At 35.0% G+C, this 12,195-nt stretch overlaps 1 pseudogene; it reads left to right on the plus strand.

Annotated features, from left to right (window-relative positions):
* The first annotated feature begins 455 nt into the window (after positions 1-455).
* LOC114622707 overlaps positions 456-12,195 on the plus strand; it is a 146,416-nt pseudogene continuing 134,676 nt past the window's right edge.

Here is a 12,195-nt window from a genome sequence, read left to right on the forward strand (position 1 = left end):
CACCTTTGGGTTAGCACCTATGCCACTAGGGTCGGCTTTCACTGATTTCTCAGGTGTGATGTGGCCTGCTCTCCTGAATACCATAGCCATGGATAGCTGGCACCAGCTCTCCTGCACTAAAACTGCCAGGATCAGCATCCCTATACCCACAACCTCAGGGCCAGGTCTCCTGTACCAGCTCTCCTCTACTGTCTCACCAAGGGTCAAGGACAGATCTCCCCTCAAGGACAGCACACCACAGTGCCTAGACATCAATGTGGACTTGGTCAGTCATCAAAACCAGTGATATCTACATGGGCTTTGGTGGTAACACAGACATCAACACAGACATTGGATAAAATAGGAACATGGACTCAGACATGGCTCCAGGAGAACCATAGCCCTCAGGGATCCATAGTCTCAGGAGGCAGCTTAGACCACAGACATCTCCAATGCCTTTGGTCATAACTTGGGTCATGGACATCTACACAGATTCTGGCTGCAGCAGGACCAAGGATACAGATATGGCTCTCAGTGGTAGGCGAGCCCAAGATATCATCATGGCCTCAGTGGTAACCCAGGCTATTCTGATCAGTTTTGCCCCAAGATATCACCATGGCCAACAGACACTAACATGGTCTCACACAACTGCCCAGATCAAAGACACCTGAATGGCTTTTAATGTCAACAAGGACCACAAGATATCAGCACAGAATCACATACATGGCCCTTGGCAGGAGCCTAGGCCCAGATATCACCATGGTTTCAAGTGGGTGTACAGAGTCCTCATATCCACCTATTCCTCACTCTTGTCTGTTCATAGTGCACTATGAACAGACAACTCCAATTCCACTTCTGTTCATAGTATATTAACTGCTCAATATTACTTTCTCTCCTAAATCTCCACCATGTACTACTCCATCTTTCCCATCTCCCTATTGCATATTTGCTAGTTATTGCACTTGCCATGGGACCAGGATGGGTACTTGGGTGTCTTCTGGATGCTCCTCAACAATCTTTATAAGCAGAATGGAGGATCAAATGGTCTCTGTAGCCTGGCAGTGATGGCGCACGCGTTTAATCCCAGAACTTGGGAGGCAGAGGCAGGCTAATTTCTGAGTTCAAGGCCAGTCTGATCTAGAGAGTGAGTTCCAGAACAGCCAGGAATATACAGAGAAACCCTGTCTAGAAAAAAAAAATGGTTTCTGTACTCTTAACTCATTAATAATTTTCCATCTAATAACAGCCCTGCCATAAACATATCTCATTGTTGTAAATGTTGACCTTTAAGTTTTTGCTTCTGTTTGAATACATGTCTTTATAGATGTCTCTTGTTTTCTATTACAATGGATTTTGAATATTTTATCTTTATCACAGAAACTAATTCTCAACTCTGTGTTTCTTAGGAAATTTGTCTTTTATATGCCAGGGAAAATACTCTTTGGTACTGTGTGTAAAATGTTTACTGTCTCATCTGAGCCTATAGGACCGCATTTGAAGCTGTTGAGAAATAGGATTTGTAGATTTTCTATTCTTAGCGTACAAAGAAGCTTGCACTACACACAGTATGCCCTGTGATAATCTACTTGCTTAATCACATACCCATGGTTGTGAACATTGGCAACCATGCCACAGTGAACTGTACCCCACAGAGACAAATGTTCATGCTAAACTCACGTAACAACACTGAGAGTAGGTGAAATGTCAATCTAAAACTTAAGAAAGATCAGGACTCTAACTCGATCTTAATTTCAGAAGATGAGAGCTAAGATGCGACTGGTGGAAGAGAGAAATGTAAGTAAGAACACATTAAATATAAATCATAAAGGTTAAATACAGAGAAAACCTGAAAGACTATTGTGAAGACTCCTTTTCCAAAGAAAATTTGACGTTAGAGAAAATATTTGTAGGAATAATACTCCCAAATACACGTATGTGATAAAAAATGTCATTTTTTTTTTAGATTTAATATGTTTGGTTAACTTTGAAAAAGGTAAGAGTAATCCTACACAAAAGTACATTTCAGTCAAATTCCTGAAATCAAGGGAAATTGTTTAAAGTAAAGGAAAAAGACAATAGCACAGGCATTCAATGGCCAAAATTACAGAGGAAGTCATCACAAATCTCTAATGTCAGAAGATGTAACATGATTAGAATGATGAAGCAAAATAATTAACCATCCCCACCACTGGGAACTCGAATGGTGACCTCAAAACTTGGTCTTACTAAGTGCAGCTTAGCTACCTAATTTTAAATTTCAGATTCACAAACAGTTCAGTGAGGAATATCTTTTTAACTCTTCTTAGAATTTGCCACAATACATGAAAAATTTTGTCAAAATGTAATGCTCATTCATCCTAAAAAAAAAATATTGTCATCTAAATAGAAGCAGAGTAAAGAAGCCTACAAAGAGGAGGCTTAAAATTTTATGAACGTGACCATTGTACACCAAGGGTCTGACTCAGAGAAGTGTCTTTTACATGCACACAGTTAGGTACATATGGTTTCATATAGAGATTATTAACCATTTTTAAGATCACCAATTTCAAATTAATATTTGTTTTTATGATTATATGAGAAATATCACCTTATGGCAATTTAATTTTAATGAATATAAAATGTTTTTCCAATCCAATTTATATTTTATAAACAGAAGAGTCGTGACCATAAGATGGCTCAGAAGGCACAGGCACTTACTTCCAAGCCTAACAACCAGCGTTCAGTCCCGAGAACAAAGAGAGAACATATTCCTCTAATTTGTTCTCTGAAATTAGAAAGAGCAGCGTAAGTAAGAGGAGTTAAAGCAAATCTGGAATTTAGAATTGAGTGACAGATACTGTTCAACCTTAACAGCTACATCTTTCATTAGTAGAAACAACACTTGAGATGTATTTCACATGATGGTGAATAGAAATGGAATTTCACTAAGTTATAGAGTAACTACGTACTGATAGTTAAAAACACGTTTTCAAGTAATTAACAAAAGTCCCTATCATATGGAGAAAATTGAAAAGCATGTGCTCAACGTCCTCACAAGGCTCTGAAAATTTACCATATACTTTTAAAGCACACCTCATCTTGAGGAATGCCTGCCACTTATTTTATTAGGCTACTATTCTCATTGACTGATTTTTTTCTTTGCCCTTGAAGTATTTTATGTTTTGGGATTTTTTTCACTGAACACAATATAGTGCCTCAAAGAAAAAGTTTAGCTTTTAAATATTGCAGTTGTGAAATATGATAAATATATCACTGTAGGAAAATAACCCAAAGATAATGAAACATCACAAGCATACAGAGTATTTGAAGCTATTCATAGGTTTTTTTAATGTGTGTACTATATTTACATTAAGAAGAAAAAGCATATGTGAGAACAAATTAGAGCTTCAGTATGTCTGACCATGTAATTTTTAAATCCTTTGTAGGTACTCAGTGGGTTTCAATAGAATATTAGCGTATGAATGCAATAAAATATTTTAACTTTTGAAAGTCTATGCTTTAATAATTTACATTTAAATCTGGGTATGGTGATACACACATTTAATCCCAGCATTCAGGAGGCAAAGGTCCACCTGGTATATAGAGTGAGTTCCAGGATGGTCGGGGATATATATCATGAGACCCTATTTCAAAGTAAATAAATAAATAATACATACATACATACATACATAAAATGTACATTTAACAATATCAGGATAAGCATCAATTATGCAACCATATTCATATATACATTCTTCCTAGTGAAAGTAAAGAAATCTTAAAGGTATGCTAGGATAATGGACTAATGCTAGGTATGGTCATTTCTTAGCTTTACAACTTGAAAAGCTGTCGTGGAAAAATTCCAGCTCAGTTTCCTTCTTCTGCTACTTACTGAATTACTTTTAGCGACTTCCCAACCCGTGTTTATCTTTTGTTCTGTTTATGGCTGCCAACGAACTATCCTATAGTATGCCGTGTCCCCTTATTACTGAAATAAAGTTCTGATTATATAACTCTATTATATACCATCCACTAATTCTGGATTTTCTTCCTGGATGTGTATGCAAAAAATTAAAAACAAATCATGTCCTATTTCATTCTGTGTTTGGTCTTTTTCTGCAGTATAAATGTGAATGCCACTTTAATTTCCTTAGAGTAAGGGATGGCACAAGAGCCATACCCAAGCTATGAAAATACAGGGCTTGCAATAAGCTCAGGAAGGTTCCACTTAACTATCCCAAGGCCTAGGCCTTAAAGTGTCTAGCCTCCATATAATCCAATTCTCTTCAAGCCTAGTCATTTTAGGGTTCTTCTTCCAGCTTCTGTCTGGTAAACTAGGCCTAGAATGTTTCAGCCTCCAAGATGTACTGCTGAGTTAACTCTAGTTCTTTCAGAACTCTGAGTGGCTGGTTCAGTTTAGCTGTTCTAGCTCAAACTCATCTCCAAGGTACCTAATTCCAGTTGACTTCTCTTGGCTTCTGACTGAGTTGCTCTTCTTGCAAGACTGCCTCTGAACTCCATTAACTGTACTGGTCTGATCTTGAACTGCTCTGCTCTGGACTCAGCTCAAACAGTACTCACTTGAACTGCTCTGAAATGAACTGAATACCAATGAATTCAACTCCCTCTCCATCAATTCTCTTTAAGGAGCATGAAAGTTCTCTGTTCTCATGAGAGTTGGGAATACACTTTCTCTGACTCATTTTGTTAAATCTTTCTCTGATTGATCACTTTTGTCTGCTCTCAATTAGACCTCACTGTCTGAGATTTTAGGTGTATGCTAAGAGTGTGTCTCCATTCCAGCCAGAGGGATTAATCATATGTAATCTAGCCAGAGTAGCCATTTTGCTGGATTAAAATCTGTCTACACCACAAAACAAACTCATTTCTTTATTTTTCATTTGTGTTCAGCTCTTCTGCCATTTCCTGTCCCGAAGAAGCTCTGTCCCTGTAATGTGCCTTTTCATGCTTCCATTTCTTTAGTGTGGATTTTAAATTGTAAACTCCCAAAATAAGCATAGGATGTTGCATTTTTTCTTTAAAGAGAGTAATATGCATTTTTATTTCTATCAACATGATTTTATCACATTTTAACACAGAATTGGTTCTCATAAAAAGTAGATAGATTTATTAACTACTATCTTTTTTATGATAATTTCCTCCAGTGCTGTATTTACATTATTTGCTCAATTTCCAAATAAAAATATAACATGTATCTAAGACTAATGAAGGAAAAAAGGAACCAGTGCATTTATTCTGAAGCCAGTAGAGGGCATACAAGAAACATCTACTACACAGAGAACAGAGAGCTATACACTGAATACATACATGATATTGGCAACACTGTGGAGACAGAGGCAAAGTATTACTGTAGAAAGGGAAATGTAACACTATCTGAATTTAAAATTTCAAATAATATTTAACTGTAAGAGGAATTTTACAATATTATAGGAGGAGGATAAGACAGAAAAAAACATGTTACATCATTTGATTTACTTCTCTCTCTCTCTCTCTCTCTCTCTCTCTCTCTCTCTCTCTCTCTCTGTCATTGACTTATCCTAATATAACTGAAGTTCATGAGCTGGTATTTACTTTAACAAAGAATACAAATTTGGAAAGCCAAGTGTAAAATGATGCAGTAAATTCTCATTACACTGTAATAGTAAAGGTAGCAAAGGGAAATGTCAGTTAAATTCTGGCTCGGGATGTAGGAAATGGTAGAGTGTATGCTTTGGTTGCACAAGTCACTGGCTTCCATCAGCACTTGACAAAAAATAAATAGCATATTATATCATAAAAATGTTCTCTGGGTTCCTGTGCTCAGGCTATTCCTAAATAACTAATAAAAACAAGGCATTCTTGTAGAGACTGTGCTACATGACTGGTGTGGTCTTTTAGGAATTGCTAATCGGAAATTAAAGAAGGTATTTGAAATGGTTTCCCATAGGACCAAAAGGACTAGAATGCACTGCAGTCGTCTGAGAAAGAGTAAGTGTTCAGTTATGTCACATTTATTTTTAAGTTGTGTGGTATACTGAGGGCAGAAAATTATAGAATTGAATGACTATTAATCCCATTTAATCCCCAGATTTCTTGCTTCAGTGACTCCTTTTTCTTTTGTACATCTAACTTAGATGTCAATATCCTCTTGTTTTGATCAATTCTTTTGAGTTTTTATCTATTACATCTTGGAAGCAGAAGGGTTTATGACTGCTTTAATTTTACAGTTCAATATTTAATTTCCAATTTAGTGCATAAAATGCAATGGACATTTCAATAACCCTTTGTATTACACCTGTATTTACTTAAAAGTAAGTTCTTTTTCTGTCATTCCATTTTAAAAATATTAATTGACGAATCAATTTTGGTCAATAAACTTGTACTCATTATTAACCATTCTATATCATAAGGTCATGATAGAATACAAGAGAGTTATATAGGCAATATTTGTTTTTTGTCATCTGTCTCCTTGGTAGAGAAATATTAAAAAGGAGAGCTATTGTCACATTGCCTGTATTGTTATTTTTGTTTTTATTAGTTATTTAGTTAGTTAGTTTCTTTTTTGAGGCAGGTTTTCTCTGTGTATTGGTGACTGTCTTAGAACTCACTCTGTAGACTAGGCTGGCTCCAAACTCAGAGGTCCACCTGCCTCTGCCTGCCAAGTGCTGGGATTAAAGACATGCACCACCAGTGTTTAGCACCTTTGTCTTTTAAAAATGACATTCATGAAATATTTTTTATGTCCAATACTCATGGATTTTTTTAAAATGTTGAACTAGTATTTCAATCCAAGATTTCTGGTAAACAGAACTTTGGTAGACATACTAAATCACACATGCACACATGCACAAGCACACACACACACACACATGCACACACATTTCTCATGTAATAGTGCACAGGAAGTTAATAATTCTTTTATACTTTAACTTTAATTTCATTATAAGTACACAGTTTTGGAATTATACCCCATTATCTGTCAAATATGAAATAAAATGTGATATTTTATATAGAATGTTGTCCTCAGATAGAAAGATAGTCAATGAATGAAGAGAAGGAATGTCCATGCTCAGTTCAAACCATGAGTGGGATGAGAGTATGCAACGTTGGTTTCCCCATGTTCTATTGTTTGTCTCTTTTTATTCTCTAGATTTTGTCATCTGCTTATTTTTGTCTTGCTAGTCAGGAAACCAGAAATATACAGAATGTGTCTGAGGATGTTTTGCACAGGTAGAATTTGGTAGAGACTTTGGTAAACTAGGAACTGTGATCAATAATTTTAGTTCATCATCGAAAAGAAAAAGAAATATATGTTTGAACATATTGGACTCATGGCTACACACAAATCATGCATGGTTTCATTTGTTTATTCTTTTGTTTGAGAAGACTGTCAAAGTGTCTAGCAATCTTAATGGTTTATGAAGGGATCATAAGGCAATGAAATCTAGGGATTTATTGGCACAGGTTAAAACCAGTAAAGACTAGGTTTCAGCGTGTAGTTCTGAGTAAATGGAAGTCAGCCATGGTTTTTAGCCAAGGATCTCAGTTTTGTATGCCTTTCTGTGTATAAACACTTCTTTTGTAAACTATTTTAACACTGTTTAGTTCCAACACAAATTAGGGATGTTAAATAGCAAGAAGTGCCTCAGTTATCATTGTCTCTTGCTGCTAATACTCTTCCTGGTTAGTTCAGATAATATCTATCAACTGTGACATGCATTTATTTGCATCTACTAATCTTTCTCAGCAGTTTGTCACATTCATAATATCCATTTGATGTGCAAAAATCTTAAAAATGTAAGTCTACTGCTTTTAAATTTTATGATTTAATACCTTTATTATATGTTTAACTGTACATAAACTCTATGATCATCTTAAGTACTGCTTGGATAAAGTACATTATTATGAAAATAGGATGTCTTAAACATAATCATGATTATACTTGTATAATCCAAATACTAATTTATATTGTTAAACTTCTTGTTTGATATTCTTAATTTTTTATTTTTTGCTTTATTATTTTATATACATACATACATACATATATATATGTATATATATATATATAAATTTAGGCATCTATAACGTTCAATTAAATAAAAATTTAATTATAACTTTTTCTATATAGTATGGTATAAATTTAGTATGGGAAACATGACAATAAAAGTAGTTTAATATAATATACCCATTAAGTTTTGATGCAATTAAAACTGATTCTTAAAAATTATGAGTTTTTTGTGTATGTTGTGATTTGTATGTGTGACTGTGTGTACTTTGTGCTACCTTTACATGTCCATCAGCAGTTTAGGAGCATTAGTTATGTCAGGACTAGGAAAATGAATATTACCATATGTGCAAGACACTTAGAACACCATCTGTACAGTGGATACTCAAAAAATGCCAGCTTACTATTACTGATGTTAATAACAGTAATTTAATATCATAGAGATATAAATTATTTTAAAAGACTGATTGATGAATAGGTCCATTTATAAGCTTTCATTAGGAGACAAGAATATGTTGGAAGTGATATACTTTAAAATTTTTTCCTGTTTAGATATTATTATTATTATCATGTATGTATGTGTGTGCTAGTCTGTGTATGAATACCAAATGTAGTTGTGGATGGAGGGCTAATGATGGAGTTACAGTTGATTTTGAGCCACTTGCCATGGGTGCTGTGAACAGGACCTGTGCCCTCTATCGAGAAGAGCTCCACTCTTAGCTATGGAGTCATTTGTCCAGCTCCATGCGTCAAAAGTTTAGTGGTCATGAGATAAACTATTTTTGTTGCTTAAGCATCAGCCAGAATGATCAGAAGTCACTAGATTCTGATCAACCTGGGTCACATGTCATTATCTCAAGGAAAACAAAAAAAGACTATTTTATACATGAGGTGTGGTTTTGTTTATTTTGTTTATTTTAGAATGAAAGTCATTCTGAGTGAGTGAGTAAGTGAGTAATGAAAGAGAAGATGATTACTTCTGCTTTTAAGCATATGCTGAAAGTAGAGATAGCAAAATAGATGTGTGAGAGAGATTTATAGTAGTGAAAAATAATAAAAATGAGCATTTGAATGAGAGTGAGCATATTTGAATGAAAACAAGCTTCATGTATAGTTATATGACATAGTTAAGTACCCTTTCTAAAGTTGTGTCAGAGAAATAGAGCAGCTATTGTTTGCAGATTGATCCTCCTCCTGCCGTATAGTAATTTATTTAATGCCTGATCTACATCTCAAAAATGACATTATCTCATAGATATTTGCACTGTGTTTAATGTAAAACATCTGTATTTTCATGGCATCAAATACTTTTAAGCTGACTTTGCATATCTATTTAAGCTTTGTCATGATGCTAGGTAACTTTGCTCTCAATGTACCTCATGCTTCTCAGATTCTTCTCATGATCCTTCTTGAGTCTACTCTTGATTAAACTCATGGACTAAATAATGATCCTTGATCCTTGAGAATACTTCTAAAAATCAGAGAGATCCTTATTTATCATATTGAGAAGCATATTTTTTCTTAATTTGCAGTTCACAGTAATTCTTCTCTGCATATTATTATTCTCTATGTTTGCCTGTCTGATACTAATTCAGAAACCTAGACTATTCAAGACTATTCCAATATCAGTGAAACAGAGCCATATTATGCTTAACACAAACATTCTCTGTATCATGCTATCATCTTGTTTTTTCTATTTTGTATTCTGTTTTGCTTGTCAAATAAAGCATGAGTAACAATATTTCAGGACTAACATTGTAGCATTTTATGAGAAGAGCGCTAAGCTTGTGAGAATAGAATGGCTTTCATTTGTAGCTTCTGTCTTTCACAATGCAATTATCTATCATCAATCACTTGGCTAATAGGATGGCATCTCTCAGTCATTAACTTCCTTCAAAGATTATAATTTCATAGGGACCTCACAGAAATTAGAAGCAAGACAACTGAGAAGTTACAAAGGACAGTCAATGAATCTTTAAAAATATTCATATATCTTTACTGTAAAGTGTTTTGCCTTCCTGTATACCTGTGCAGGATGTGTTTGCAGTGCATGGGAGCATGGCAAAAAGACATTGGAGATGCTGAGAATGAAGTTACCTTCATTCAGACCTTTGAGAGCCATCATTTGGGTGCTGTTCACTGAACTGGGGTCCTCTGCAAAATCAGTGAGTCTTCTTAACTGCTGAGCCATCTCTCTAGCTCTAAATCTATATTATATTTTACTGCATGAGGGTAGAAAAACATCAGATAACTATAGAGATACATTATAAGCATTCCATGTTATTTTGATAAGGCTCTTCTTTACCAATTGCTGTGCTGACTCTGTATAAAAACAGAGATGTGATAGTAAGGATGCTTCTCCATGGAAAAAAGTAATCAGACTAAACACAGAACAGGATAGATATGCTTATATGGCTTTGTGAACAGCAAGCATAAGGACTTTTGGCAACTTGTCTGATTTTATATTCTTGATATCCTTGCCAACTCTTCTGATCTTTGTACACCTTCACACATTTCTTGTATTTATTTTGCATGGTACTGTAATGGGAGATTTTTGTCCAAAGGTTTTCTTGGATCTTCATTTTTCTCATGTGCTCCTAGATTACCTTCATAGCCAAAGCCTTAAAATTGATGACATCCAAAAATTCCTCCTCAGAATTTACATAGCAAAGTTTCTTACTCATGATAGTTTTAACATCAACAACATGTGGGCCATATTCAGGACAATAATTCATTGATAATCAGTTTTCAATTTAGGCATAGTTATTTTAGAACTCAAGATGCAAAGTAATTTAGTTTCTTCTATCAGTACAAAAATATAGAGGTGATGCTTCAAGTTGACCACCAGCTTGATTTCTCCATGTTCAATGGCATGAGTGGTATCTTCAGTTCTAGGGTCTTACTGTAAAGTTATGAAGGGTAGCCAACAATCTTATGATGTTTGTGGGTATCCATGTGACCCATTTAACCAATGATTCAAAAAATGAAATACTAAGATAAATGGGTGTAGCTAGACACAGAAAGCCTGAGAGAGATAACCCTGACCTCAATGAGAAAAACTTGCATGTGTTTTCTTAAATCATTTTTTTTTAGTTTTATATATGCATGTATTAGTCATAACAACCAAAGAAGTTACGTAGCTAGTATAGGACTGAAAGGTATGGGTGGATCTTTCCAGATAAAGTAAATAAAATATAGTGTTATAGAGAGATAAGGAGGAGGGTAAAATATAAGACTAAAAAGGGAAGGAGATTCAGAAGAGGGACTATAAGAAAAGACAACCAATATAAAAGGTCTTTTGAAAAGTCATATAGAAATTTCTTTTGTAGAATGTTCCTAAGTTATATTCATGTAAGAAAGAAATTTAAATGAAGTCACCACATAATGGGAGAGGCAATGCCCCAACTAGACATCTTATGATACCAAGCCACAAATGGGTTACATATTTTGGACTATTTTTTTTAATTTTATAATAACAAATGTCTGGTATATTACCAAGCAAACAAAAGGTGTTGGAAAAGAAATATATGTGATTGAATTCCTGAGTATTTGAATCATTTTATCTTTTGTTGATTGTGAATACAAATGTACATTATTTTTCTGAAATAATATAAGTAAGTTCTCTTAATACATATATAATTGTGACCTGCCCTTGTGGATTATTCATGTTGTTTTCTTTCTCTCTGATTTTTAGTTCTTTTCTATTATTTTTGAAACAACAAGACATAACAAAATATAATATAATAAATAAAACAAAAGTCTTCACATCACATTTGGACAAGGCAAACCAACAGAAGGAAAAGAACCACAAGAGAAACTGCAAGAGTCAGAGACTGACTCATTCACACATCCAGGAATCCCATGACAGTAAAAATTTGAAAGTTAAGCTATATATACAGCATGGTAAAGAACCAGGTAGGTCCTGTGATTGCTGTTTCAGTCTCTGTGAGGTTTATGAGCTTTGCCCTGTTGATTTAGAGGGCCTTATTCTCCTGGTGCTCCCTATCTCCTTAGGCTCCCACACTTCCTTTATCTTCTCTTCTGTATGGCTGGAGGCTGGTTCCCTGAGCTCAGTGGGAAGGGATTTGATGAAGATGCTTCATTTAGAGTTGCATGTTCCAAGGTCTCTCTCTCCCTCTCCCTCTCCCTCTCCCTCTCCCTCTCCCTCTCCCTCTCCCTCTCCCTCTCCCTCTCCCTCTCCCTCTCCCTCTTCCTCTCTCTCTCTCTCTCTC

The sequence above is a fragment of the Grammomys surdaster genome, unplaced genomic scaffold, assembly GCF_004785775.1.
Source record: "Grammomys surdaster isolate TR1022 unplaced genomic scaffold, NIH_TR_1.0 191, whole genome shotgun sequence".
NCBI lineage: Eukaryota > Metazoa > Chordata > Mammalia > Rodentia > Muridae > Grammomys > Grammomys surdaster.